The sequence below is a fragment of the Erinaceus europaeus genome, chromosome 4 (assembly GCF_950295315.1).
Source record: "Erinaceus europaeus chromosome 4, mEriEur2.1, whole genome shotgun sequence".
Classification (NCBI taxonomy): Eukaryota; Metazoa; Chordata; class Mammalia; order Eulipotyphla; family Erinaceidae; genus Erinaceus; species Erinaceus europaeus.
The window spans coordinates 10,912,202-10,937,628 of record NC_080165.1 but is presented as its reverse complement, the minus strand read 5'-3'; the positions used below and the strand labels follow the sequence as shown (position 1 = coordinate 10,937,628).

Here is a 25,427-nt window from a genome sequence, read left to right as displayed (position 1 = left end):
CTGTGTGTACGTGTAAGTTAAAAACATTATTTTAGCCCAGTGTCACGGGAGAAAAAGGATAGTGTGGACATGGGAGAAAAGAACAGATTATCAGTCAGTTCCGATGTTTTACTTAATATTCTCAGAATGGATGTCATGATGTTAGACTGAATTAGATTAATACTGTTTCTACTTTTGAGAAATGAAGAGTTATAGGAAGAACAAGGTTGAGATGGTAACCACTGAAATGCGAGGTTTACTTTTGCATGAAGTAGTTGACCCCAGAGAAAGAACCTATAAGCAGTTGTTCAGATGGACCTATGTGAGAGTATCACAAAGACCACTTATAGGTCAGATAGGCCATCTTTAAAAAAAAAAAAAGTGGACGAGGACATGAACTCCCAAGAAATTGGTTTCATTTTTAAGTTCTGTAAAGGAATTTTCAGAAACTTAAAAATCATCAATGTCTTTTGTCGAATATTTTCCAAAAATAACCAAGCAGATGTGAAGCATCTCTGATTGCTGGTGTCTATTCTTCAGGGAGAGATTATAACCCCCACCCTTTTTTTTTTTCCTCTTCCTCTTCTTTCTTTATTGTACATGGATGTTAACAGACCGTTGCCTTCAAATTAAAAAACAAGCTTTTCTTTCTTTCTTTCTTTCTTTCTCTCTTTCTCTTTCATTCTTTCTTATACATGGATGCTGTTAACAGAACTTTGCCTTTTCAGCCCTATCAGGTTTAGTACAGTTCATGCGCAGGTTTCAGTAAACATTAACCACTTTTATCAGGACTTGCAGTGTACTGGTCAGCAAAGAGCGTGTTCTGCAAGAGACAGATGAAAACCAGAGAGTCCAAGGTCACATGGATGTTGAGAGAGAGAGAGAGAGAGGGAGTGTGTGTGTTTGTGTGTGTGTTTAAGTTACTGAGGACTTGGAGGAAAGACAGCAAGTTGCACACATTGCATTGTTCCCTCTTGGGCCTAGCATATGTGTCCTGAATTCTAGCAGATGTCTTCAGTTGCTCCTATGATTGGCAGGCAAAAGACTTTCAGACACTGAAATTTATTTAAAAGTAAGTAAATAAATAGAAGTTCTGGCTGTCTCAGGGCTGCCTTGGGAGACCAAGGCTGCTGCTGCTCGGAGCACGGAAGCCTGTACCCTTAACCGGGGTGATTTCTGCCGCTCCTGCTGTGCCCTGGGCTTTCCTCCTCTCCCTTCTGGCAGGTTCTCTGGGGTGGCCCCCAGATCCCAGCTCACTTCCAGCACTAGTAGTGGTCAGCCCCGAGCGCTGGGGTGAAATAGCACCAAATATAGAATAAGTGTACGGGGCTAGGAAACCCCCCCCCCATGCACCAGGGCCTCTTGGAAACCCGAATGACTTAGTGCTGCGTGAAGAGGGCGGTGGGCGTGCGACCGGGGCGGTGGCAGCGGCGACCCTGGGAAGGTGGGTCCGGTGGACCCCCAGGTGGACCCCCAGGTCCAACTCCGCAAGCTGGGCCTCCAGGGATGCGGGTGGGGCGGGGCGGGGCGCTGCTCCTCCCGCCCACCTCAAGACGTGAGCGGCCCCCTAGGCTGTCAGTCAGAATCGGGAGTGCTGATTGGTCGCCTGGAGGCGGGGCGGGGTCAGGCCGAGGAGGGGCGGAGCCGGGAGGTTCTCTGCCGCAGCTTGCTCCTCAGTTGCCTCGCCTGGTCCCCAGACTCTTCTCGGGCCCTGGAGTGTGGCGACAGTCATTCCTTTGCTGGGGTACAGGATAAGATTAGGACTAGAGCTCCCAGCGTCACTTTGTCACCCACCCTCTTTTTTCCTCCCCGTTGGCATTCTGCAGGCACACTTGAGGCCCTGTAGCCTGCAGCTTCTGCAGGAGTGTGAGCTTGCACCCTGCATTCTGCTCTACCTTAAGACCAGGGGACTGCAGCATTGTGTGGGGTGGGGTGGGCGTAGGGGGCATCCTTCCAGCCCTTTCTAGGACCCGTCTTTTGTCTCCTTTGCCACAGAAGCCTGGGAGGAAGTAGTGAGGAGAGGGAGAGTCACAGGCAGAGGCGGCAGAAAAGGACAGGCAGCATGAGTCCCCGAGGAGAGGACCACTGGGTTCTTTCCTTTCTAAGGTGTCTCACCTTCTGAGAGAAGGAGGGGGGAGAGAGGGAAAGCTTTATGGGGAGAATCAGCCAGCCTGGTTGGGCTGCTGCAGGTGTCCTGCATCAGACCCCTGCGTCTGTCCTCAAAGGGGGTCCTGCCACACTTCCACACACACCCCCATCAGTGACAGTAAAGACCATCCAGCTTGGCTGCAGGGTCTTAGTGCCCTGTCCTTCAAGGGCATAACTTTTAAGGAGCGGGGGATGAACAGAGCCGCCAGCTTGGCAACTAGCTGATGGCTGCAGGCTGCCTGTAGCTGGGGCCATCCTGGGTGCCCTGCCCTGTTGGGCACTGAGCTGGCACAGCGGGCATGCAGGCCTTTTGTTCCTACCGTGCATCATGTGACAGGCAGAAAGCAAGTGATTTGACCCCCTCTGCATGAGTAGCACAGTGTCACGTGAAACAATTACAGAACCTTCCATCCAGTAGGCTCTCTGCCTTATCATTACTCCTCTCCCTTCTGGTATGCCCTTTCTGTGATAACTGTTCACCGGACTACAGCATCTGAACCATAATTTACAAACTAGGGAAACTTCTAAGACACCTGCCAGCGTGCCACCCTCATCCCTCCCACACACTCTCCGAGATTCTGATTCTGAATAGAGCTGGGGGCTTGAGTAGCTTGAGAAAATTTTTCAGATGATCCTTACACATCCCTCCAGTAGTAAAGCTCTCAAAACATTGGTGTCTGTTGTCTGATGAAAACATTTGAGCCACTCGAGAGTTTTTCTTTAAGATTTATTATGAGAGAAGATAGCAATAGAGCTCCAAAAATACACTTTCATTTTCTCAAACTGATAATAGTCAGGTCCCTGAACAAGCACAAATATCTGCTATATTGGAGGAGATTATTTATGCTTGTGGTTTGGTTTTCAGTGCTTAACTCTGGCAAAAGTTGGTGCAGATGGCAAGGGAGACAGTACAATGGTTCTGCAGAAAGACTTCCATGCCTGAGGCTCCAAAGTCCCAGGTTCAGTCCCCTGCATCTGCTTAACCCAGAGCTAAGCAATGTTTTCAGGGGTGGGAGAGAGGGAGAGAGAAAGAGGTTATCTAAGTAATTTGGGGGTCAGCAAAATAGCTCAGTTGGATAACATGCTGCTTTGTCTTGTGCATAACCCAGGTTCATTGCATTGCTTCAGTGCTGTGGTCTCTTTCACTCTGTCTTTGCCTCTTAATCTTAAAAAAAAAAAAAGTTGAGACTGGGAAATGAACCAGTGACCACTGGGGTGACTCTCAGGCTTGCAATGAAAAACATATATTTTTGTGTTCTTTTAAAAAAAATGTTTTTAATTCACTTATTCCCTTTTGTTGCCCTTGTTTTTTTTTTTTTTATTGTTGTAGTTATTGATGTCGTCGTTGTTGGATAAGACAGATATGGAGAGAGGAGGGGAAGACGGAGAGGGGGAGAGAAAGATAGACACTTGCAGACCTGCTTCACCACCCATGAAGCAACTCCCCTGCAGGTGGGGAGCTGGGGCCTCGAATCGGGATCCTTACACAGGTCCTTGCGCTTTGCGCCATGTGTGCTTAACCTATTGTGCTACCGGCTGACTCCCATTAAAAACATTTTTTTAATGATCTTTATTTATTTATTGGATAGAGGCAGCCAGAAATCAAGAGTGAAGGGGGTGATAGAGAGGGAGAGAGACACCTGCAGCCCTGCTTCACCATCTGCAAAGCTTTCCACCTGCAGGTGGGGACCGGGGGCTCAAACCCAGGTCCTTGGGCGCTGTGACCTCTGCTCAACCAGGTGCCCCACCACCTGGCCCCATCTTTTTTTCCTGTTCTTTAAAAACAGGGATGAATCTTTTTCTTTTCTTTAGAGACGGTTAGAAATGATAAGTGAACCTTAAGATTCTCCCAGCCAGTGGCGCAGGAGGTGTCGCAGTGGATAAATAAAGCCTTGGATTCTCAAGCATGAGTTCCCAAGTTCAATCCCCGGCAGCACATGTACCAAAGTGATGTCTGGTCCCCTCTCTCTCTCTCTCTCTCTCTCTCCTCCTATCTTTCTCATTAATAAATAAATAAAATCATTCAAAAAGAAAAAAAGTTTCTCCCACCCAGTGCTTGCTGCTCCGAGTTCCCTGCGGAATCCAGGCTGTGTGGCGCCCATGCTCACACCCAGATGGGTGCACTGCACTAACAGGTGTAAGTGCCACTAATGAATTTTTTAGGAGTTGCCACTCTGACAGGATTGTCAGGGATGCTGAGTAGCTGGTACCAGATGTTTCTTTTGTTGAGGCCATGGAGAAGGGAGTAAAGCTGGGGGCGTCTACTCCCTTGGTCTGAGGCAACGGGTTTGAGGGTGCTGCATGCTTTTTCTAACCAGAATGGTGGTGGGGGAGGAGGAGGAATGTTTGGTGTCGACTAGGCCCTTCGCCTGGCACTGGCTCTGCTCTGCTGTCCTTTGTGGAGGCGCTCACTGAGTTAACATTCGGCCCGGCTCTTCTAGAGAGGGTGGACGGTACTTGGGTGTCTCTATCTGGTCCCTCTGGCTTCCCACTTTGCCACAGCTGCAGGGACAGGCTGTGCTCTCACTGAATCCAGTCCTTCTTTTCACTGCTTCACTGTGACCAACAGGAAAGCCAGCTGCCCATCATTCTGGGTGCAGGTTCTGCAGGCTCTGAGCAGCCTCTGCTCTCCATGTATGAATGCACCACTTGTCTCCAGCACAACTGTCGGCACAACTGACTCTGCAGCCCACTCTGCAGCCACCACAGGGCATCATTGAAGTCTTTTTCTCCCCCTCCCCCCTTTTTTTTTTTTTTTTTGTTTTGTTCTGCATAGGCCAGATTTTTTTGCTTTTAAATACCACCATTTTGTCCATGGATCTGTCTCTACCTTCCAGTTTTCAAGTGTTTCAGAAATAAAGTCTTAATTTGCTCAGACTGTTAGTTTCAGGGTTCAGAATAAACGCCAGTATACGCTTTATCGAAGGAGTTTTTTTTGGGGGGGCTGCTTTTGCCTGCATTTTTTTAAAAGCATCTCAAAGAGCTCTGTGACTTTGAAATGTTATTTTCAATCACAGTGAAGTTAGAAGGTTGCTTTTCTCTCTGCTCACCAGCTTTATTTTCTTTAAGCTTTCTACTCGATTTCTTAGAAGTCAAGTATTGCCTTCATTTTAGAATTTAAGGAAAATTACCAAATTTTTAAAAACTTTTTTAAATATTTATTTTCTCTTTTGTTGCTCTTGTTTTAGTTATTGTTGTTATTGATGTCACCGTTGTTAGGACAGAGAGAGATGGAGAGAGGAGGGGAAGACAGAGAGAGGGAGAGAAAGACAGACACCTGCAGACCTGCTTCACCACCTGTGAAGCGACTCCCCTGCAGGTGGGGAGCCGGGGGCTTGAACCGGGAGCCTTAACGCTGGTCCTTGCGCTTTGCTCCACCTGCGCTTAACCTGCTGCGCTACCGCCTGACTCCCAAAATTACCAGATTTAATAGTACAGCTTTTAGGAGTATTAGGAGTTTTTAAACATCATCACTATAAGTCCTGCTTCTGCCACTCTTCCCTCTCAAGAGGGAGAAAACGATGCCCTATAAAACTGATGCTATTAATGTTAACATTTTTACGTCACGTCTGGTTCTCTCACACTGACCTCATAATCAGATCTGCGTTATATGCACATACATGGACATCATTTTTTTATTTCCATTTGACTTAATTGTCCTTCAGCTAAAAAGAGTGTATTAGCATCTTTTTTTGATCTTTTTTTATTATTATTTGTGATTAATATGGGTCACAAGAATGTAGGGAGATTACAGGGTAGAGTCCCCTGCTGTTCTTTCTCTTTAAACAACTGGTTCAGGCTGCTCATTCTAGCTGTTTTCAGGTCTTCCTCTGGCTAGAGAGTTGCATTTCTGTTAAAACAGCAGTAAACATCCTACACCGACCAGTTCTACAAGCCTTAGACATCCTGGAGCCTCAGAAACCTAAGCAAGTCATGTGCTGAAAAGGAGGAAGCTTTTGCAGTTGGATTTTAAAGCCAATGTTTAGGTTTCAAAGAACACATCCATTTGCTGTCTCTCAGACAGTAAGTTATAGACGCCTTCTTGGGGGGTTTGCATGTGCGTTTTCTGGTAAAGCTGAGACACCCAGTGTGTGTCTCACTTGTGAGATCTATCCTTTCTCCCCTCTTCATCTCTCTCTTGAGAAGAGGGAAACCCGTGTTTTGTAAGATTGAGTTTCCCACTACCTGGAGAGTTCTTATGGTTGTTAGAGTCAGGAAGCTTACAGACAAGTTGGGGGAAGTCAGCTTTCTCGGCTCTAAACTTTTAAAGCACGTTTTCTGGACATGTGCTTGCCTCAGAACTGTTACCTTTAAGCTGGGTAAACCCTCTTCGGACCATTGTCCCTTCACCATCATTTTCTGGTGGTTAATATGTGCGTTGCTTAAACCGGTAACTGAAACATCACCAGGTATTTCCACCAGGTAGAAACTGCTTTTCCTGTGTCAAAACAACCAGTGTGGCTTAGCTGATGCCTCTGTTGCTAAGCAGGTAAATTTCTGGTCTGTTAACCCTATAAGTACTTTTCACCAAGCAGAGAACAAGAAAAGCCAACGGCTTCCTGCTTCCATGGTATTTTGTCCCAAGTGTGTGAAAAGACAGCAAAACTCAGCCAGCTTAACTTTGATTTACCCATTTCCTGGGTTCTAGTCTTGCTTTGTATATTTCCTTGAGGAGATGGAAGAGGCTGGAGAGATGGTGGTATCCACTGAGGAGGGTTCTAAGATAAAAGCGAAGGATTGGAGTCCATGCAGTCGTAGGTTTCGGTCTTCTGCCTGAGGACTTTTCTCTGCCAGTCTGCCCTTGATTCCAGTATGGCTGTGGGGCAAAGAAGAGGAAAGAAAGGGTTTGCTGTTTGCCTCCCTTTGCCAGAAAGGAGTTAACAGAACATACGGCAGAACAGGTTGGGCAAGACTGTTAAAGCCTGTGATGAAGTCTTTCTCTCTCTTTCTCTCCTTCTCTTTCTCTCTCCCCTCCTCCCCCTCCTCCCAGGACTTTAAAACACCTTCAGCACTGCTGCCCTCCTTCCCCACCCCCTCCCCCCTTCAGTGTCTGGCTTCCCTCTTCAGACAGCATCTGATGGGATAGAAATACCCAGTGGACGTGAGGAACCTGTTTGGGGAGATGGGCCTCGTCAGCCATTTATTTCTCCAGCAGTCAGGTTGGCTTGTGCCCTAGGTCATGTAACACGGGCTCCATTCGGCAGGCACATTCTTCCGTGTAGGACCGGGGTGGGTGACCGTGGAGGGCAGCGGGACGGAGAAGCCTGGGGGGGGGGGGAGGCCCAGGCAGATAGGGAGAAGGTGCTTCTGGAAGCCTCCAGAGTTAACTTGTGCGGCCCTTCTGAGACAGCTCCGGCTGGCCGGCTATAAGGTCTGGGATCTCTCTGTAAACAGGCCATATATAGTCATGCTGGGACTCCCCACAACACAGGCACGGGACCTCCTGATGCACAGATCCCGGCGGGCAGCCTGGCCCAGCAGCATGCACAACCGCCCGCCCGGGCTATTTTGGGTACATCCTGGCTGCCTGCTGTCTTTGCTGTCTTGTGTGTGTGTGTGGGGGGCACGACTTGGTTCCTCCTCTCCATCTTCACACGGTTCGAAACCTGTTTCTCATCCCAGTGTGTCTGGTGGTTCTGAAAACTCAAGACACTGTGTCTTGAGTCACGTGAACAGAAAGCAAATTCCCTGCGTGCATCTGTTTCAGAATGAAAACCTCATTGGCCTTCGTGTCTCTTCGAGACACACACACACACACACACACACACACACACACACACACACACACACTCACGTGTTTCTTGTTTTATGCTTCCCTGGCTCCCACAGCATCCTGATGGATCTCTGTGAGGGGTCCCTGCTCTCCCCCCACCCCACCCCTTCTGTGCCAGTGAGCCTGCCTCCCTGCTCCCTCTCCCAGATCCTGCCTGTGTTTATGGCACGTCTGCACCCCCGCACCCCACCCCCGCCCCCCTGTGGCCAGGCAGGCAGCTCTCACTAAGAGGGCAGTTTGTTGTTGTTGTTGTTGTTGGGGTCTGAGGGGAAGAGGAGCCAGAAAGGCACTTGGTTCCTCCTGGGAAATGCCTGGAACGCAGACTCTCTCAGCTAGTTGGTTTGAGCCATGGAGGCATTTTGTGGTTCAGATAAGAGACTTCTTCCTTTTCCCCCTCCTCCTCCTCCTCCTCCTCTTCTCTTTTCCTTCCCTACTCCCGACCCTACCCCTCCCCCGCCCCCCCAAAGCTGATTGCATTTCTTCTCTGGGCCCCTGTGTAGATAACCTTGAGGGAAAAAGGTGGCTTTGCTAGTATGTGGTGTTAGATAGAGGGACAAGACAGGCCCTGTCTCTCGGCCTTGCTTGGCCTCATCAGAGTGAATTCTGACTGTGACAACAAATTGTATCATCCTTCCCGTTTCTTAAGCGGATAAGCCCCTTTCTGTCTGCCTGCATCAAGCCTCTTTGTGTGAGAAGTTCCTCATGCAACAGAAAGAACAGTGACCGTTTTTTTTTTTTCCCCCCCTCTGCTCTGAAGTCTCCAAAGCACAGTCACTGGGCTCTTCACTGTAGCTTTTTCGGACTTCATTCCCACAACTGGACTGTTCCCAGTAGGGCCAGTGACTGACTGCAAAGTTCAGACTTCCTTTGAAATACCCGTGAGTGCAGAAAAAAATTTGTTTTGTTTTGTTTGTTTGTTTAAGGCTCTAGGTCTTCTTTCCCAACTCTTCACAGCTCTCAGTGGAAGACACTGGTTTCAGATGCTGATTATGGTGAGCTGTGGGCAAGCTGCATACGATTGATTCTCTGGCATTGGGCCAACTCAAAAGGAATAGATCACTTCCCAGCAGGGTGCTTGCTTGGCCTTCTTGGGTCCAGAATATCTACCATGGAAGTGAGGGAGAAACAGCAGGAGGTAGGGGCTTACAAAAGAAAGCATTCAGAACCCACGTGGGTACCAAAGGCCTGCCCTGACTCCAGCCCTGATTTAAGCCTCACTTCAGTGCTATTTATTCCACCTTCGGCACTGCCAGCTGCGTCTCTGCCTGCCTGCCTGCCTGCCTGCCTGCCTGCCTGTTGTGGCAGCAAATTAGAGACCAGAGTGGGTGGCTGGGGTGGAGATGGGCCCTCAGGAGATAGAGGAGCAAGGAGAGGTGTAAGGGTTGATTCCCAACAGACTAGCCGTGTAGCCATACTAGTCTTGAAGGCAGGAGAACTTCCGGGTAAAGTAAAGCAAGGCCCCACGGTGCAGGGCAGGACCCAGGCTGGAGGGACAGACATCACACTGGCTTCCAAAGGCACCTTGTGTAACAGTTGTTCATTGTAATGATCCTTAGTCACCCCCCCCCCCCAAGGTTAGATTAATCATGCGTTGATTCACTGTGCTCTGCCTTAGGAGACGGGGAAGTTTGGAAGATAACTTTAGCCTGATTTTCACCCAGGAGTCTTGTGTGGAAAATTAATTTCTGAGTTCCTCCCTTCATGCCCCTTCCACTGCTGGACAGCTGCTTTTTGAGTTAACATGAGGTGTTAGAGGGGAAGGGGGGAAAAAAAGCCTGCAGTGGGGTTCACATAGAGATACATGAAAATAGTATTTGCCCAGTTTGATATTTTGAATGCTTCATTAACAGATTCAAATCATGTCAATATCACTGTAACCTAATACCTCTCTCTCTTTCTTTCTTTCTTGCAAGGAGGAAAGGAGAGAGGAAAGGCCAGAGCTCTGCTCTGGCTTATGATGATAGTGTCAGGGCTTAAACCTGGGACCTCAGAGCTTCAGGCTTCCTGCATAACCATTATTGCTGTCTTCCCAACCCTGTACCCTGTATTTTTAATGTGAATTGTTATTGCCTATTTTGAACTAAAAATGACACCAAATGCCATATATTTTTAAAAGCAAGCCTTCAAAAAGGTGCTTTCTCTGGAGACTAGTGGGTACCAGAAGAGTAATAGATAGCTAGGAGACGGTCCCTGAGACAGAATTCTTACAGGAAGGCTCAGAAAACTTTGCTGTTTAAACTCATTCTTTCTAAGCCATTAAATGACAAGCAGAATAGAGGGCTGCCTCCCCCCACCCTATTTCTTCTCACTCTAAAACCCATAGGATTTGGAGGTGGAAGGAACATTGATGGTCACTGGATAAATGCTTTTATGAGCTAGCCTTCATCTTTCTCAGTATCCTTCCAAAGTTCATGCCTGTGTTCAGGGAGCCTTTTTTTTAAAAAAAAATCTATTTATTAATTAGAGACTTAGGAGGAGAGAGAAAGAACCAGACATCACTCAGGTACATGTGCTACTGGGGATTGAACTCAGGACCTCATGCTGGAGAGTCCAATGCTTTATTCACTGCACTACCTCCTGGACCATGCTCAGGGGGCTTCTTTTGGCTAAAAGAAATCATCCTGCCTTGAAAAAGTTCAGTAAAAGTTCTTGACCCTCTTGGGGTTTTTTGTTTGTTTGTTTGTTTGTTTTGCCTTTCAGATTATTCACTGTTGTTATCTTTCTCCGTAGCTCTTTTTTACAGAGAGACACTCCATGGCTATCACTCCATGGTTAAATACAGCAAAACCACTCTGAGGTATTTGTGGACATTTTCTTGGACATTCTCAGGTTGAAAACTCTGCAGGGCAACTAAATTGTACAGACAGTTCTCTGGCATCTTTGATTTTATTTGTTGAAGTTTGAATCACTGCGTGACCTAAGTTCTAATAGTTACACTCATAGATGCTTTTCTCTCAAGCACTTCTGAAGTAGTTTCTGCTACACTTGCATGTGCAGACTCTCCTGTGCTTTAAGGCTAAGATAACAATTGCGTATCTGCATGTACATGTGTGTTTGCTAAGAGAAATCGCTCACTTTGAAAATATGATTAGTTCTGAAACTGGGTCTCTGGGTATCCATGGAAACGACACCTCCCAACTAACTGCCTCACAGAAGGTGGAAAGTCTTCTCTCAGGTTGGATTCCATGGCTCCGCCCGCAAGGGGGAATGTGCCTGGTTGCATATAAGAACCCAGGAGGAACTCTCTGGACATGAGATGCTCACAGCAGATGGAAAAGTAATAAAAACCATTCCTTTCCTAGCAGCCAGAGGCAGATCTCTGTGCTTGCTTGCTTTTTTTTTTTTTTTTTTTTTTTTTTGCTTTTTTTTAGGTGGGGGCATGCAGGGGATGGGGATGGGAGAGGGTGAAAGGGCTGTGAAGGACCCCTGCCCTGCCCAGGGTGGGAGGCAGGGTGGGAGGTACTGTGTGACCTCCACTGGGAGCCTCAAGGACAACCGGCGAGGCAAGGCAGGGCACTGGAGGCAACGGAGTGGGAAGCATCCAGGCATGCGCTTGAACAGCTGCCTGGCTCTGGGCCCCCATGAATCACGGCACTGAGAACCCCAGTGGCACCGGAGGCCTGTGTGAAGAGGCTCTGGCTGGCTTTCAGCTCCCACACGTGGTGGTCCCCACTGTGCCCCAGAGAGACACCTCAGACAGTTGCTGGGCTGAGCACGACCTGGTGTAACGTCTGCTCAAACGCTTTGCCTTTGTGCTCCATCCTGATCTTCTCTTTAGAACGTCAGTGTTGTCAGTCTGCTTTCAGGACGGATTTCAGTGGCTTTTCCTCAAGTGCATGGTGGAGCTAGAAGGAACGTGTGTTTGTGTGTGTTTGGGTGTGTGTGTGGGGGGGTGTTTTGTGAGTTGAGACCCGAATGGGAGAAGCTTCAATCAATGGATTGAAGGTTGTTGGAGGATTGGACAGTAGGGACTGGACTGCTGGTGTCATCCAGGATTTCAAACTTTAAGGGGAAAGTGGACAATGCCCGCTATTATCTGAGGGACTTTTGCAGTCATGTGAGCTGTGCCCCAGCACCCCCCAGAATGGGGCCAGGACTGAGTCCCCAGAGAAGGGACTTTAACCTTTGTGGACTGGTTGTGGTCCTGGCCTTACACCTGCATTAAAAAGTCACAGAGACGCGACATACCTGTGCCCTCAGACTTCTTCAGAGGAGCTTCAGGGAGCAGGCCTGTGATGCTCGTGAGAGAAGGTCTCCCAGGGGCATGAGAAGACCATCTTGCTACTGACACATAGACTGTGTGGAGGAATCAACAGCCACAAACCTTTCTGGACATAGTGAAGGGCACTTCTGACTTTTTTTAAAATCTTTATTTATTTGTTGGATAGAGACAGTCAAAAATGAGAGGGATGGGGTGATAGAGAGAGAGAGAGAGAGAGAGAGAGAGACCTGCAGCCCCGCTTCACCACTTGTAAAGCTTTCCACCTGCAGGTGGGGACTGGGGGCTCGAACCTGGGTCCTCGAGCACTGTAAATGTGTGCTTAACCAGGTGCCCCCACCACATGGCCCCATGGGACTTCTGACTTTAAAGCATGTTATTAAACTCCCAGCAACTTACAGCTCAGCTCTCTCTCTCTCTCTCTCTCTCTCTCTCTCTCTCTCCCTCCCTCCCTCCCTCCCTCCCTCATGACAGACGTGAAAACAAAAATAAATATACATGTTGACCTGGTGGGTCTGATGAAAAAAAAAATTGACTTGCTAAAAAAACTAGGGTTGTAGGGAGCCTGCTGGAGGCTACTAGCCAGACGGGTTTCTTGAGCTTTGGTGTTGTTCATCAATACACCTATGTTCTTCTAGCACATTCCTTCTGTTCTCTTGGATATCCTAAGAGATTGACTCTAGTGTGAATACTTCCCAATGAGAAGAAAAAAGCTGCTCTGTTTGGGGGCAGGCCTAGAGTTATCAAGTACCCTCCTGTCTTGTGATTTTTTTTTTTTTTAAAGAATTTATTTATTCATGAGAAAGATAGGAGAGAGAGAGCCAGATATCACCCTGGTACATGTGCTGCCAGGAATCAAACTTGGGACCTCCTGGTTGAGAGTCCAATGCTTTATCCACTGTGCCACCTTCTGGACCACTGTCTTGTGATTGTTATTGGTTTGTCTTTAAGACTTACTTAAGTATCAAGAAGAGAGAGAATATAGAAAGTGCTGCTGGGAATCAGATTCTAGTCCTGCTGCTTGGGAGCCAAATACTTTTATCTGTGGTGCTTCCTCCCAGATCACAAAATGTTATTGATTGATTTAGGGCTTTTAACCAGAGCTCAGTTCTGCTTCTGGTGGTGCTAGGGATTGAACATGGGTCATTTCAGCCTCGGACAAAAAAGTCTCTTTGCGTAACCATGAATGCTATCTCTCCAGCCCACCCTAATGTCGTAAAGGTTAGAACATCATGTGAAAGAAAAATAAAAAGAAATGTTTAAATGTTTGAGTTTTCAGGTTTCTAGTTGTTAGAGAGAGAGAGAGTGTGTGTGTGTGTGTGTGTGTGTGTGTGTGTGTGTGTGTGTGTGTCTGTGGTTAATGGCTCCAGACTGACTTTTTCAAAGAGCGAGGGAAAGACAGGAGGCCAGGCCTTCACCTGGGTCTTATGCTTGGCTTGGCAAAGCAAGAACTCTCTCAAAATAAGCAATCTAGCTGACCTCAGGTCTTTGTTTTTTGTTTGTTTTGGGGGGTGGATAGGACAGAGAGAAATGGAGAGGGGAGAGAAAGACTGTAGGTGGGGAGCTGGAGGCTCAAACTGGGATCCCCACGCTGGCCTTTATGCTTGGTGTCACGTGTGCTTAGTTCACTGCACTACCGTCCGACCCTCTTGGATCTTCGTTTTTTCAAATGGCTATAGTGTGTCTTCTGAAAGATGAAAAGAAACCATTTCACTTTATAGCTTTATAGGAGGGGAAAAATCCCACAAGTTAGTGAAAAGTATAAAACCTTAGAGAAACACCAGCTTTCAGCGAGTGTTCTGGTCTTTTTTAGTATATTTGAATCTTTTTTTTTTTTTTTTTGCAGCTAAGTTGTAACGTGATCAAAAGCACTGCTTGAGTGTTTACTTTTTTTTTTCCCCCATATGGAGGCACCTAAAGAGAAGGAATGTGTCACACCCAGGGGAATGAGGCCTCCAGGGCAGAAACTGCCTCAGGACCCCTGCATCCTTCTCTGCACTCAGAGTGGAGGTGTAGAGAGCCCCTCCCTAGGACTAGTGAGTGAGTGTTTGTCTGTGTTTGTGTGTCTGTGTGTATGTACACACAGAGGGCCTCTCCTGTTGTCTGTCTGCACACAGAGCTCCAGAGAATTCTAGCAGGAAATTCCCCTACCTTTGAGATTAGCTGTGAACGCCACTCCACCAGCCTCCTCAGAGAGGCCTCTCCACACAAGAGCCATGCTGCTCCAAGGGCCAGGAAGGGCCTGTGATGTGTGCTGAATTCCTTCCTGCCAGTACTCTCAGCCTTGTGTGCTTTATAATTCTCCCCGTTTAAACTGTTGTCTCTCTAGGTTGTACTTTGTTCCACATGCACATGTGTGCCTGTAGGTAGCGGCCATTTTCTGTGCGATCGGAGAGCTTTTATCACGTTGCATTCCACATGGTCTGATAGGATGTTCTCAACAGCTTATTGAACCTGCTTGTTGGATTGCAAACTTCTTTAAGGGTTGATTAGACATCCCCCCCAACTTATTTATTTATAAAATAGAAATATTGACAAGACTACAGGATAAGAGGGGTACATTTCTACACAATGCCCACCCCCAGAGCTCCATAGTCAATCTCCTCCCTTGATAGCTTTCCTGTTTTTTTTTTAATGTGATTTTTAAATTTTTATTATTTTCCCTTTTGTTGCCCTTGTTTTATTGTTGTTGTTGATGTTGTCGTTGTTGGATAGGACAGAGAGAAATAGAGAGAGGAGGGGAGAAAGATAGACAGACACCTGCAGACCTGCTTCACCACCTGTGAAGTAACCCCCCTGCAGGTGGGGAGCTGGGGCTCGAACCGGGATCCTTACGCCGGTCCTTGCGCTTTGTGCCACGTGTGCTTAATCTACTGCACTACCGCCCGACTCCTAGCTTTCCTATTCTTTATCCCTCTAGGAGTATGGATCCAGGGTCATTATGTGGTGCAGAAGGTAGAAGGTCTGACTTTTGTTAATTGCTTCCCTGCTGAACACGGGTGTTAACAAGTCCATCCATACTCCCAGCCGGTCTCTTTCTCTAGGGGGCCAGGGCTCTGGGGAAGTGGGGCACAAGGATCCCAGCTCCTGTCCTCGGCTCCCCACCTGCAGGGACGTCGCTTCAGAAGCAGCAAAGCAGGTCTGCAGGTGTCTTATCTTTCTCTTCCCCATCTGTCTTCTCCTCATCTCTCGATTTCTCTCTGTCCTATCCAACAACAATAACAACACCAACAACAAAAATGGAAAAAGAAGAAGAAAAAAAAGGTCTCCAGGAGCAGTGAATTTGTAGTGTAGACAGGCCCCCAGGGATAACCCTGAAGTCAAAAACAAAACAAACAGAAAAACCCAGACTTGTGGCTAGATTGAGTGATGGGATACTGTCATCTCCCACATGGGTGAAATAGTGGTGCACCCTGAGGAGCAGATGTGTTACCATGCTTACAAGGACCTGGGTTCAAGCCCCCTCCTTCCAACCCCCCACTTTCAAGGTGGGGGGGGAAGCTTCATGAGCAGTGAAAGAGGACTACAGGTGTCTCTTCCTCTCTCCCTTTCCGTCTCCCCCTTCCCTCTCAATTTCTCTCTGTCCTATTATCTAATAAATAATTTTAATTTTATTATTGGTCAGCACTTGACTAAGTAGCACCCTTTCCAACAAACCTGCCCTTTGTATTTATTCAAGGGGCTCTAGTGGAGACAGGGAAAGGAAGAAAGTGTGTGTGTGTGTGTGTGTGTGTGTGTGTGTGTGTGTGTCTGTCTGTCTGTCTGTCTATCTGTCGGCATCATAGGCTCTAGACCTTCCAGTTGTGTGTATGTGTGTGTGTGTCAGTATTATGGACTCTCAGACCTTCGACTTGCTTCCTCAGTGCTTCTTAGCCGATTCGACTTTCCAAGTTATTAACAACTGTTACATAATCAGATTGCAGTGGAGAATGTTGAGCTTGGTAAGAAACAGGCCTAAAATGGAAGGTTAAAAAGAAAACACATCTTCTTTGGTAATGGAGCTTGAGAGCAGGGTGGACACACACACATACACACACACACACACACACACACACACACACACCCGCCGACTGGCTCGGTTCTGAAGGCCTGCAGACCCGCGCTTCATGGGTCACATTTCAGGTCGCTGGTGAGGGGTGGTCTTTTGCAATGAGAAGGGAACCCTTTTGCTCTGGTTAAGCTAATCTCTGCTGAAATGTAAGCACTTTAAAACTCCTGTGGCTCAGGGGCTGGGTAGTGGTGCACCCTGAGGAGCAGATGTGTTACCATGCTTACAAGGACCTGGGTTCAAGTCCCCTCCCTCCAGCCCCCCCACTTTCAAGGCAGGGGAGGGAAGCTTCATGAGCAGTGAAAGAGGACTGCAGATGTCTCTTCCTCTCTCTCTTTCCGTCTCCCCCTTCCCTCTCAATTTCTCTCTGTCCTATTATCTAATAAATAATTTTAAAATGATAGTAATAAAACCTCACAGCTCAACTTCCAATACCTCCTCACTTGTTCCTGTGAAGGCTCCACCCAGCAAAACTTTGTGGCGTGGCTCTTCCCGTAGGTACCCGAAGTCAGCACTGCTTGACCTCAGACAGTCCCTGCCACCCACCATTCTGATGCCGCAGCAGCATCGGAGACGGCGGGCTCAGCATCTCTCTGCCAGAGTGTGACTCCCTCCACGGGATATTCCCTGAGCCATAGATGTCTACCACTGTCTTACCGCACCTGTCAGTATCTATAAGTAAACCAGGGAAAGCACACATCTGCCTGCTGTTCTCAGGAGGTGGCTCCCAAGACACTGCAATAGAATTTCCTTTTTGTGTGTGTGTGGTCCAGGAGGTGGTGCAGTGGCTAAGGCACTGGACTCTTAACCATGAGGTCCTGAGTTCACTCCCCAGCAGCACGTGTACCAGAGTGATGTTTGGTTCTTTCTCTCTTGCTCTCCCTCTCCTATCTTTCTCATTAATAGATAAGATCTTAAAAAGAAAAAAGCAATTTCTTCTTTTTTTTTTTTATGGTGGGGGAGGCATATTCAGTGCACACACTACCATGTGCAAGGACGTAGCTTCGAGCCCCTGCTCCCCACTTGCAGGGGTGACACACTTGACAAGCGGTGAAACGGGTCTGCAGGTCTCTATTTCTCTATCTCCCCCTTCCTCTCTCAATTTCTCTCTGTCTTATCAAAACAAAAATAGAAAAGGAAAGAATAAAAGAGGAAAAAGACTACTCTGGTGCTGGATTCATAGTGCCAGCACCAAGCCCCAGTTATAACCTGATGCCCCCCCCCAAAAAAAAAAAAAGCGCAAAAAAAAATAAGAAGCAGAAAAAGAAAAGAAGTGGTCCGGGAGATGGTGCAGTGGATAAAGCACTGAACTCTCAAGCATGACGTCCTGAGTTCAATCCCCAGCAGCACATGTATCAGAGTGATGTGTCTGGTTCTTTCTCTCTCCTCCTATCTTACTCATTAATAGACAGATTCCAAGAAAAGAAGAGTGTCCTTCTCTGGATGGGTGACAGGAGAAGGCAGCTCATTGTCTGGATGGGTGACCTCAAGGTGCCTGGCTACCCACAGCTGCCACTTAAATGCCTTGGGCATTTAAGGAGACCTGTCCTCCTGCTCTCTGATTCTTCTTCCCTCTCCCAGCTCCCTCTTCATCTTCCTTCCTCCCTGCACTGTTCACCTGAGGTCTGAATTCCACTCTCCCCACACAGTCTGGACAAGACCTAGTGAGTCTTTGCGAGTAAGTCTAAGTTGTTCTTGTTGTTTATATTTATTTATTCCCTTTTGTTGCCCTTGTTTTTTTTATTTCTTTATTCCCTTGGTGTGTTTTTTTTTGTTGTTGTTGTAGTTATTGATGTTGCATAGGACAGAGAGAAATGGAGAGAGGAGGGGAAGACAGAGGGGGAGAGAAAGACAGACACCTGCAGACCTGCTTCACCGCCTGTGAAGCGACCCCCCTGCAGGTGGGGAGCCAGGGGCTCGAACCGGGTTAGGGTTAGGGTTGTGCTGGTCCTTGCGCTTAACCTGCTACGCTACCACATTTATTAATTAACAGGGGAGGGGAGTGGAGGAAAGAGAGAACCAGAGCATCACTCTGGCACCTATAATGCCAGGGACTGGATGCAGGATCTCATGCTTATGCTTGTAGGTCCACTGCTCTAGCTACTGGACCTCGCCAAGTTGGCTTCTTTTTCTTTGCTACCAGGTTTGTCAGTGGGGCTGGGTGTCTGCATGACTCCATTCCCAGTGGAGATAAATATATATGCAGGGAGAGAGAGAGAGAGGAGACACTTGCAGTATTGCTCCATTGCTTATGAAATCCCCCACCCCGTCCCCAGGTGGGAATCAGGGACTAGAACCCGGGCTCTGGCACATGGTAGAGACACTGGGTGAACCACCACCCAACCCTTTCAATAACATACACTAATCAAAAGGGGGTCTCCCCTTCCACTGGGGAAGTTGAGGTAATTGGACCGATGCATTGTTTCCCAAACATTGTGAGCTGCTTCTCAGCAGGTTACTTTCCCTGCATCCTTTGAAACTCTTAATTATTAAGTGTTTCCTCCCTCGCAGGTGGGCCCATTATTTGTTGTCGTTTAGGTCAACTTTGCCAGCCCTCCTTTGTCTGTGCGCTCAGCCTGCTGGAATTAGAACTGCTGCGTCCTTGCTGGCAGTCCCACCAGGCAGGCACAGACGCCGTGCAGATACAGGTGGCCTCTCCCCCAGCCCAGCTCCCATGTCCCCCCAGTTTCCAGCCTGTCAGAAACAGCTGCTGCCTCCTGTGGAGCCCTGAGTGTGATGTTTCATCCCCAGACTGCTGGCATTTTGACTTTTCTGCAAGCCAGAGCTTATCCTCAGGTTTTTCTTTTCTTTCATTTACCATCTTTATTTATTTATTGGATAGAGACAGAGATAAATTGGGAAGGAAGAGGGTGATAGAGAAGGAGAGAAACAGAGAGACACCTGCAGCCAGCCCTGCTTCACCACTTGTGAAGTTTTCCACCTGCAGGTGGGGACCGGGAACTTGAACCCGGGTCCTTGCACACTGTATCATGTGCACTTAACCAGGTGTGCCACCACCTGACCTCCAGGTTTTTCTGTTCACACAGAGTCTGGAACTTTCCTCTGTGAGACAGTCGCTGGTCTGGGCAGCAGGGAGAGGAGGAGGGGTTGGCAGAGGTTGCCTCAAAGCTGCTCTTCCTGCTGTTCCGTCTCCTCCGGCTGATTTGCTGCTGTGCCGGAACAGAAGTGCAAGGGATGGCAGAAGCCTTCAGTTTGGCAAACAAAAGAGAGAGAGAATTGGCCTGAAAAAATAATAATAAAAAAGAACATCTAACCTCGCTCATGCCAACTGAGTGCCATTGAACAGTTCTCCTAGGAGGTTGGAAGCCCTGGCCCCTCTCAACCCCAAAGTGCATTGCGGTTAGAAGTGTGAGATTTAGCCGGTGGGGTTGAGGTGTTTGGGGTTGGCACTCGGAAACCTTTGTCCCTTTTGCCGTCAGACACCGTGTTCCATAAACTTTGGAGCCAGAACACTCTTATTTGCTTGCTCAGGGAGCAGTGGTGAGAGAAAGGGGATTCAGAGTATGGGGAGTGGTGGATTGCAGCAAAGGACTCTGGGAGGAGGCACTGGGACGCCTGGGGCAGGATGGCGGGAAGGGACCTAAGTTGGGGCCTAGAGAAATCATCACAGGAAGATGAGAAACTGTACCCATGGACCAGTAACTGAGAGAAAGCGTTAGCCACGCCCCCCAAAAAATGATAAAGAGAAAGGAAGGGAGGGGAACTATGCTGTGCCCCCACAGTGTTCTTCCTGCCAACTTCTGGGGTCCTTTGATGCTTAAGGCACAGTCCTTTCCCCCTCTTCCTCCTGCTGCTGGGGTGTGGGGGGTGATTTCCACATCAGTGCAGCCAGTGTCTGAGTGGCTGCTGGGTGTTCTCTGTGCTGCCTTCCAGATGCAGGTAGTGCTGTGGTCACCAGCGCTTTCACGCTCACCTGAACTCACTCGGTCTCCTCCCTCCAGCACTTTCTGCTCTCAGGGCTCCAGCTTCCTCCTGCTCCATCCTGCACCTCCCCTGCAGCTCACCTGGCTGAGCCTGAGGGCCCAGCTTGTGCACCGTCAGCCCCGATCAGATCGCCGCCCAGGTGCTGATTCTCCAGCAGAGATCTTCCCTTCCTGATCCCCGCCCCCCTCTGTGTCTGTGGAGGCCCAGCCGGCTCCCCGTCTGTCTGTCTCCGGTGCTCTGCAGGCCCGTCTGGCCCCTCTGCCTCTTCCCCAGGGAGCAGCTGGCCGCCTGGGGTCCCACAGTCCTTTGAAAGGTGTTCAGCTTTACCTTTCCGCTGTTTCTTTGTTCCCTTTCCAGTCGGGCCTCCCTCCCCTGCAGTCGCCTACCGTGTTGAAACAGGTTTCCTGAAAACTCTTACATCACCTTCTGCGCCTGCCCTGAGCCGACACCCCAGCCTCGCCTGCCTGCACCCCTCCACCCCCCTCCGGGGCTGGAGCTCAGGGGTCCTCTCTGGGCAGCTCCTCCAGCCAAGAGTGGGGCTCTCTGCTGACACACAGCAGTGCTGCTTCTGGACTGAAGCTGTTGGTACAGAGCCAACACTAGATGCTGGAATGCCCCGGGCTGGCGGCTGAGCCACAGCTGTCCATCCAGGTGTGGCGATCAGTGAGCAGGGAACAGTGGGTGCCCTTGGGTGGAGAGTTTGCCCCCTCCAATCTCTGGAAGACCGGCGGCTGGTCCCATTGACTTATTTTTCAGTTATTGATGTTGGCTTTATTATTATTTATTACTGGATGGAGACAGAAATTGAGAGAGGAGAGGGAGATAGAGACACCTCACCTGCAGCCCAGCTTCACCACGCACGAAGCTCCCCCCCCCAACCCCCGCAGGGCTCGAACCCGGGTCCTTGCGCACTGTAGTGTGAGTGCTTAACCAGGTGTGCCACCGCCGGGCCTGGACGTTACTATTATTTCATATGGAGAAGGAGAGGCAAACGGCAAAAAGTAAAAGAATCCAGAACATGGAGGCCGGACTCAAACCTGGGCTGTACCTGTGGCTGGGTGTCACACTGCCCAAGTGAGCTGTTTCACCGGCCCATTTCTTTATTTATTTCCTCTTATTTTATTTATTATGATGATGATTATACCAGAGCACCACTCAGCTTTCACTTTATGATGGTGCCAGGGATTGAACCCGGGGACCTTTGGTGCCTCAGGCATGAAAGTCTTTTTGCATAACCACGATGCTGTCTCCCCAGCCCTTAAAAAATAAAAAAGCGTCAAAATGTCATTCTCAATTTCTTTTTTTGTTATCTTTATTTATTTATTTATTGGATAGAGACCGTGAGACATCAAGAGGGAGAGGGAGAGAGAGAGAGACATGCCTGCAGCCCTGTTTCACCACTTGTGCAGCTTTCCCCCTGCAAGTGGGAACCGGGGGTTCGAAGCTGGGTCCTTGTGCGCAACCAGATGTGCCACCGTCCGGCCCCTCATTTTCCATTTCAGAGTGCCCATGTTGAACCTGAGTTCCAGGGGTAGGGATCCTGTTCCAGTGTGTAGGCCCTTATCACCTGAGCACATCACCCCTAGCAGTGAGAGTGAAGTCAGCGGAAGCCCACTGTGTGCCGGGCACTGGGCTATAACTAAAGAGACTTTCACAGAGTAACTCTTCTTCCTCATATTATTTTTAAATAACTTTATAAAAATCAGGCCTGTTGTTGCATTAGTGTAAGTTTTTATTTAAAAAAAAAAAAAGCTTATCCCTGTGACACATCTCTTTCCAGATTCTATCTTGCAGACTTTGTTCCTAAATATGTTATCACTGCACGGAATGCCAGAATGGACTCATTTGATATTTTTAAATTGACCCAGTAGCCTAGGAGATAGCCCGGCCTACACCGGGAAGCTCTGGTACTGATGTTTCTCTCCTCTCTCTCTCTCTCTCTCTCTGGAAGAGAAAAAAAAAAAGATGATCAACTGGGTGACAGTGACTTTGCACACATGCGAGGCCCCAGCTCCACCAAAATAAAAGCCCATTCAAAGCAAAGTAGAATAGGCTGGGTCCAGTCAAGACACACACAGTTTCACCCCTGACTGTCATGCAGAAGTCTGAGCAGGTCTCTTGTAGACGGGACGGGCTGACAGCCAGTGAGTGACTCACTTAGGATCGGTCAGCCTGGCTCGGGCCGCGTCCCTCGATTGCCGGCTTTAAGGGTATTTCCTTTAGACAGTGAGACAGGATGGAGAATCACAGTGCAGAGCTGCTCTCCTCCATGCCTTGGATGGAAGAGAAAAAAAAAAAAAAAAAAAGCTTCCCAAGGTCATCTTTATTCTGTCTTTGCAATTTGAAAACCTCAGGAAGCGAGCAAGCAAGCTGAAGACAGTCACCTAAGAAGTTCTTCAAGATTACAGGTGGGGAAAAAAAAAACCTGAGGGCAGCACTTATCTGACGTGGTAGTTGCTGAGCATGTGTAGTGACTTGCTATAAACGAGCCTGAAGTAGATTTGTAAATGTAGCCCCGGAAGTAATCACATCGACCTCACTCACATGCTCACTGGCCACATGTGGCTAGCGGCCACCCTATTAGGGCAGAGAGGCCGCGTCCGTCACTGGGAGACTTGCTGGTCGCTATGACCTTTGACTTGTCTCTAACATGTGGGTTTTCTATGATCCTTTATTTTTTTTTTTTAAGTGACAGAAGCATGCGGTTTGTTTTTTATTTGTTTACCATCAGAGCCCTGCTCAACTCTGCTTTATAGTGGTGTAGGGGGTTGAACCTGGGAGCTCAGAGTCTCAGGCTTGAATATCTTTTTTGAAGCACCTTTATGTTGTCTCCCTAGCCTGGCATTGTGTGTGTGTGTGTGTGTGTGTGTGTTGCCTGTGACTAAAGCCTCTTCAGCACTTACCCCACAGAAGCAGCATAGGTCTGTTTCATTAGCAGAGTGAAATTTGATTTAATTCTGGACCTGCACGTGGTGTCCCTGAGCTGCCTTCCAAACCATCATCCTGCTCTTCCTTCCCCATCTCCCCAGTGTGACCCCTCCTTCCTCCCGCTACTGCTCCTCTCAGACCATGAACATTCTCAGTTTTATTCCAAGCCATTTAGTTTTCATATAGAGAGAGGGGGTGGTGGAGGGGAGAGATCGCATAAAAGTTATGCAAACAAACATCTATGCCTCAGGCTTCCAAGTCCCAGGTTCAATCCCCCACACCACCATAAGCAGAGATGACCAGTGCTCTGGCAAAAAAAAAAAAAAAAAAAGGGAAATAATACATTTACTTATTAATGGGGGCACGGTGGAGGGGAGCCAGAACATTACTCTGGCACTTGAGATGCCGGGGATCAAACTCCAGACCTGGTGTTTTTGAGTCCAGTGCTTCCTCCCTGACCCCTCTCTCTTTCATCTTTTAATCGCCACCAGGCTTATCACTGGGACAGCACTACAATCCCACTGCTCCCAGTAGCCATTCCCCCCCCCCCCTTGTTTTATTTGACTGGGCAGAGAGAAATTTAGAGGGGGTGGGCAGATAGAGAGAGAGAGAAAGATAGACACCTGCAGACCTGCTTCACCACTCGTGAAGCACCCTCCCCAACAGGTGGGGGAGCGGGGTCTCGAACCCAGGTCCCTGTGCATAGTGATATACGTGCTTAACTGGGTGAGCCATCGCCAGGCCCCCTCCAGTGCTTGATAACCACAGTGCTAACTCTCAGGCCTCTAGTTTTTCTTTTCAATATTGTCTTGAATGTAACCTCACAACTTTTTACTGTCTCATAAATATTGGCTTGTCGGAAAAGTCATGTATTTTTTCTGTTTTTTTTTTTTTGTTTGTTTGTTTTTTTCTGTGCGAAAATGTGTCAGGGCTTCTTGATCAACCCCATAAATGAAAGATGAAGCCCGGGACTGGGTTGTTTGCCCCTCTTTCTCCTCCCCTGTCCTCCCAGTTCAGAATTCCTTCTGCTGCACCACACTTCTCACACAAACCCAGCAGCTTCTTTCTTGTAACATTCATCTCGTGCTTGTGGAGTGCTTCTGGGGCCAGAGAGTGGGCTTTCTCTCCACCAGAACCCCTGGCTATCCCGCTCTGATAACCATATCTTTCTCTCCCCCTCTCTGTCTTCCCCTCCTCTTTCCATTTCTCTCTGTCCTATCCAACAACAACGACAGCAATAACAGCAACAAAACAACAACAAGGGCAACAAAAGGGAAAAAAATGGCCTCCAGGAGCAGTGAATTCGTAGTGCAGCACCCAGTCCCAGCAATAGCCCTGGAGGCAACAACAAAAAAAAAAGGAGTATGAGGTTTGTTGTGTGGTGGCCCAGCTGCCTGAGCCCACATTACAATGAGCAAGGACCTGGGTTCAAGCCCCTTGGTCCCCACCTTTGGAGAGGAAAGCTTTACAAGTGGAGAAGCAGTGCTATCAGTTTCTCTCGTTCTCTCTCTCTCTCCCTATCTTCCCTTCCCTCTCACTTTCTTTGTCTCTAAGAAAGAAAGGAAATATTTAAATCAAATACAACATGGCAATGGTTATTTTACCCTAGGGTTTTAGAAACAACATAGGGACCCTCCTGTGGGCTCTCAGAGCCACGGAATAAAGGTCTTCCCTTTTGGCTAGGACTTGGCATAGTGGGGCAGTCCCTTTGCTCCCCATCCGCCTCACACAGGGCGTCCACACAGTTAGGGACCTCCCCCCACCCCCACTCCTGGGCTTTTGTGTCCCAGAGACTTGAGCAGAATTGGTGCAGTTATGACACCAGATCACGTTTTCCTTCTGCCAAGCAGGGACTTTAAAAACAGCCATATCAACTATCTGTTTTATTATCTTGCTTCAAAAAAGGAGCATTTTCACCTGAAAAAAGGAATAAAGACTAAACCTTAGGGAAGCTGGGCAGTGGTGCACCTGGTAGGGTGCACAAGGACACGGGTTCAAGTCCCCAGTTCCCACCCGTGGCGGAGGGGGAGGAGTGAAACAGTGCTGCAGGCGTCTCTCTCCTTCGATATCTTCCTCTTCCCTTTTGGTTTATCTCTAGCTCTACACAAAATAAATAATTTTTTTAAAAAACCCTAGCAATTTGACATTCCCAATAAATCTCTATTTCCCAGAGAAAAGTGAAAGTACAACACTTTTTAAAAACTTTAAAAAAAAAAGAACTTGCAAGTGAAATGTCCCAAACTCAAGCCAGTGTGATGTTCTCTCTTTTTCCCTCCTCATAAATGAATACATATACCTTTTTTAAAAAATTTGAGAAGGAAGTTGGAGGGGAGAGAGAGAGAGACCTACCACACTACTTCACCACTTGTGAAACTTTCCCTCTGCAT

The 25,427-nt window shown here is 48.2% G+C and overlaps 1 protein-coding gene and 1 long non-coding RNA gene across 10 annotated transcripts in view; one reads left to right on the top strand and one right to left on the bottom strand.

Annotated features, from left to right (window-relative positions):
- The window catches only part of RREB1 (ras responsive element binding protein 1), a 146,012-nt gene that overhangs the window by 30,720 nt on the left and 89,865 nt on the right, over window positions 1-25,427 (top strand). The gene's annotated exons all lie outside the window — the stretch shown is intronic.
- Window positions 18,967-20,429, bottom strand: LOC132538244 (uncharacterized). Its single transcript, XR_009549647.1, has 2 exons — window positions 20,193-20,429; window positions 18,967-19,409 (listed from the first exon to the last, which is right to left on the bottom strand). It is a non-coding gene; the product is annotated as an uncharacterized LOC132538244 (long non-coding RNA).